This window comes from Juglans microcarpa x Juglans regia, chromosome 4S, assembly GCF_004785595.1.
Source record: "Juglans microcarpa x Juglans regia isolate MS1-56 chromosome 4S, Jm3101_v1.0, whole genome shotgun sequence".
Lineage (NCBI taxonomy): Eukaryota > Viridiplantae > Streptophyta > Magnoliopsida > Fagales > Juglandaceae > Juglans > Juglans microcarpa x Juglans regia.
The window spans coordinates 23,422,447-23,427,382 of record NC_054601.1 but is presented as its reverse complement, the minus strand read 5'-3'; the positions used below and the strand labels follow the sequence as shown (position 1 = coordinate 23,427,382).

The following is a 4,936-nucleotide window of genomic DNA, read 5'->3' as shown; positions in this document are numbered from 1 at the left end:
CTCCCTCAATTTCAGGTCTGCAAATCCCTTGTTAATTTTTTTGTTTTTTAATTTTCACCTACCATTTAAACCATATCCTCCAACAGGTATATATATATACCGACCCTCAAGCTTTGAGGACTTGAACTGGTAAGTTTTCTATGCTCCTAAATTTATGTAAATTTTTAATTTATAATACTCATGTTAGTTGTGATTATAGATTATTGTATGTGTGATTGAATGGTAACAAATTTGGGAAAAATGGGTCAGGGATCTTGGTTTTGCTATGTAAAACTTGGGTTAATTTCTTCTTCACCGTGTGGTAAGAAATCATAGATTGGTTTATGCTTTGAATGTATTGGATAAATTTCCTTTGTTTTGAAGATATTTTTTCAAGCTATGTTTTACTCCCCATGACAACATTGCCTTTCCATGGAAGTCCATTTGGAGGAGCAAGTATACCTTGAGAGCAGCTTTCTTTGTTTGGACGGCTGCAATTGGGAAGATCCTTACTTTAGACAACTTGAGAAGAGACACATGATGGTGATTAAGTGGTGTTGTATAAGTAAGAGGTAGCTAGTATGCTACAGCAAACTGTTTTCAGTTTATATGGACTTAGTTGGGTGATGCCTTGTTGGGTGATAGAGCTGTTAGCCTACGAGAAAGGGTGGGTTGGTCGCCATCATAGTGAGACCTTGGGAAAATCAGCTTGATTTGTTTGATGTGGTGCATATGAAACGTAAGAAATGAGTGAAGCTTTGAAGACAAAGCAAGGACCATCCAGGAACTCAAGACTTTCTTTCTAATGCACTGTACCCTTGAATCTCAGCCACTCTATGCCTTTCTAGTCTATGGTTCTGGAATTTTACAACTCTTATCTCCTGATTAGAAGCTTTTGATGTATACCCTAGTGTAATTCCTTCTTCTTTTTATGGTCTATCACTTATCTTAATTATAGGAAGAAAAGAATTTGATTTAGTACTTGCAAGGAATTTGACATTACATATATGCAACAAATTTTTTGTGGAGAGAATATTCAGCGAAATGTCCTAGCTCCAAAACTGTCCAATTAAGAAACTTGAGATCCATAATGCATGTTATATGCCAAAACAGAGCTTAAAATAGTACTGGAATCTGGTTTAGTAGTAAATATATATGAAACAAATTTCGATTGTACCATGTTTTCGAATTTACTTTTTAGCATTGGCATGTGCCCGTCGTAGGTAGTTACGAAAAACTCTATAAATTACCTTTTCATCTGGATGATTGCCAACCCCTGTAGTAGAATTATTAACTTGTTTCTGCTATGGTTGTCTACATAAAACAATTAGTTCTGGAAGTAAATTAAATGTTTAAATTGTTGCAAAAAGTTTAAAAAGCCGCTCTTTTCAAACATGTTGAATTCTTTGAATGTTTTTGCTCATATAAAAATGGTTGTACAATTTTTTTTTAATGCAGCATGTTAGCATGGAAAAAGGGAAAGAAAACCTATCTCTCTCAACACCATGTAGCTCAAATCCCCCAACCGCGGTATGTTATATGATTCTTAATAGTTGTTAGAAGTTTGTTAACCTCGTACTTGCTAATTATCATTATTATTGTTATATTAGGACATCCCAACAACTACTCCAAACTTTCCAAATTACATGCACGGTTACGGACCAGGGCTTGCATGGTCATCGACTTTTATCACATATCCAAATGCATACCAATGTCCAAGCAACATTCAGATGGTGATGCAACTTCGTTGTTTTTTTTTTTTTTTCCTTTTTTTTGGAAGTTTAATTGCTTTCTTTTTTAACAGAATACTGGTTACCCATTTTAATATGGGATGAGACCTCCGACTCCTCCCATGGCTACAAGCTCTGGAACGACCGAAAGATTCCAAGAGGATACACCCGAGTGTAGGGAAACTGAAGCGCCATGTTCCTCCTCTAGGTTTCATGAACAAGGTGAAGAGGATAGGCCAAATTCAGGAGAAACTGGCGATGGCATTGCCGAGACACCTCCGTTAGACCAAATGGATGGTTGTGATATGATTGAAGAGCCAAAAGCAGGGATGGAGTTTGATTCTTTTGAGGAGTTAATGAGCTATTATAAGTTATATGCTAAGAAATGCGAGTTTGGATCCATGACACAAAGGAGTGAAAGGGATGACGAAGAGAGTGTCAGATATGTCATTCTTGGTTGTACCCGTGGGGGGAAAGCTCAGAATAGGACAATGAATGTCGCCAAACCACGCCCCGACAGGAAAGACTGATTGTAAGGCAAGGATTAATGCCTTAGAAGTTAAGGGAAATATGCGGTTGACCACAGTACATAATACCCACAATCACGGACTGAGTCCACAGAAATCCCGCTTCTTCCGATGTAATCGCAAAGTTAGTGAGACCGTAAAAAGGGTACTAGATACTAATGACCTAGCTAGCATTCGAATGAACAAGAGTTTTGGATCTCTTGTTGTGGGTGCGGGAGGATTTGAGAACCTCCCATTTTTGAAAAAAGATTGTCGCAATTACATCGATAAGGCAAGACATCTATAACTTGGAGTAGGTTGTGCTGGAGCGCTTCGAGACTATTTTTGTAGGATGCAGTACAAGAATCCTGAATTCTTTGCCTTGATGAATTTAGGTGATGATGGGAGGTTAAAGAATGTCTTTTGGGCAGTACACGCAGTAGGGCAGCTTATCAAGATTTTGGTGATGTAGTAACATTTAACATCATGTACTTGACAAATAGATACGGGATGCCCTTTACTTTATTTGTTAGTGTAAACCATCATGGGGCAGTCGATTCTCTTGGGAGCAGGGTTAATTTCCAGTGAGGATGCAGAGACTTTTACATGGTTATTTCAGACTTGGCTGTAGTGTATAGATGGTATAGCCCCACCAACTATTATTACTGACCAAGACAGAGCAATGAAAAATGCAATTGCTATTGTATTCCCAAAAAGCAGATATAGATTTTGCCTCTGGCATAGACTGAAAAAAGTCCCCGAGAAGCTTGGCTCCCATCGTGCCTATAAAAGTGGTCTGAAAACTCAGCTGATGAAATATGTGTATGACATTCAAACTATTGAAGAGTTTGAGAAATCGTGGGAATAGTTAATTAGCACGTACAGCTTGCAAGAGAATATCTGGTTGCAAAGTTTGTACGCTGAGCGCACACGTTGGGTACCGGTATTTTTGAAGGAGTATTTCTGGGCTGGCATGAGTACAACACAACGGAGCGAAAGCATGAATGCATTTTTTGACGGATATGTTCATACGAAGACAAACTTGAAAGAGTTTGTTGACCAGTTTGACAATGCCTTGAGAAAGAAAATCGAGAATGAAATCAGTTCGCACTTCCACTCATTTAGCGTTACAATTCCATACATATCTAGATCTCAAATCGAGAAGAGATTCTAAGAGTTGTACACGAATGTAAAATTCAGGAAAGTTCAGCAGCAAATTATGGGTGTGCTCGATATGGATCCATCTCCACTTAGACTGGATGGTGTGAAGAAGACCTATTGGTAGAAGATGAAATTTGTGTTGAGGAATTCACGAAACATGTTACATATTATGTGGACTTTAATGAGGAAGATTGTGATGTTAAGTGTTCATGTGGGTTATTTCAGATAAAGGGGATATTGTGTAGGCATATCTTGGCCATATTCAAATGTAACGGGATAAAGTACTTGCCAGATAAGTACATTTTAGATCGATAGAGGACGAACATCAAACGGAGATACACGTTAATCCAGAGTACCTATGACACAGGAAATCAACGGGAAGATACTAACAGATATTCAAGTCTGTTGAATATTTGTTATTAGATGATTACTCATGCAGCGGGTTCAAAAGAGCATACTGAAGATGCAACTAAGAAGTTATATGCAATGATTGATTTATATCATGGCAACCAAGAACCCCCTTCAATGATCCAAACGGATTCCAATGTTGGTTTAACGACAAAGGACACAACTACAGTTGGTAGTTCGCAGCAAGTACTCGGCAGACCCCCATCTCTTAGGAGAGCATCTAGGATGGAGCAAGAAATGTAGAAAGTTAAAGCGAGGACGAAGAAAACCAATGTAAAGGGAAAACGTAAAGAGGTTCAATATCTTTAATAACAAGAATATTTGTCACATACATGTTTATTTGGGTTGATTTATTTATGCAAATATTGTGCTGATATAGAGTTTTTACTTGTTACTTGATTATTAGCGAGATGGAGGAGATACGCCAGGCCAAAACACATGTAGGAATTTATTTGGCCCATCCGAGATAGATCTTGCTGCTGAAGGAAACGTGAAGGTATACATATCTTTGTTACAAAATTGCTGCCTTACTTAGACAAGGATTTGCCACATACATGCGATAGACTTATATTTGCCATATTTTAGTTGTTATCTATATATCACTAGACTGTTCCAGTCAGCTCAGCTTTTGACATTAGTGGATTCAAAATATGGTTGGGAGTCAAGAAAGTGTAATATTTCTAAACTTTTGATATTTTTAATAGTCATATTGATGTCACATTAATATTTTTTATTTATTCTTTAAAGATGCAATTTGGAGTGAATGGATCACAACCTTTACCCAAATGATATGGTTGAATTTTAATTTCTGCTTATATTTGTTGAAACTTTATAACTTATGATTTAATTTTGTGGTATATGCATGAAAAGTATGTGCATGAAAATTGTCTATTAGATATGACTTACCTATATATATATATATATATATAAAAGATATGACTTCTCATTAAATATTCTTACCTATATTTATTCTTACTTCAGCAGCCACTTGAAATCTCTTAGCTAATTGGCAAAGACAGCATTTTCCTTGGTAACTGGTGCTCATTCTGATTTGTAATGTAAATTTAATAGATCAGCTCATATATATGTAGGTCTAGGTTTTGGTGTTGGGCATGTCTTTAACTGTCATCCTATGGTTGTAAGGTATTATAT

At 36.9% G+C, this 4,936-nt stretch overlaps 1 long non-coding RNA gene across 1 annotated transcript; it reads left to right on the top strand.

Annotated features, from left to right (window-relative positions):
- Positions 1-4,042: 4,042 nt before the first annotated feature.
- LOC121261861 lies at positions 4,043-4,599 on the top strand. The gene is made up of 3 exons (XR_005940017.1): positions 4,043-4,280; positions 4,391-4,455; positions 4,532-4,599. It is a non-coding gene; the product is annotated as an uncharacterized LOC121261861 (long non-coding RNA).
- Positions 4,600-4,936: the final 337 nt, after the last annotated feature.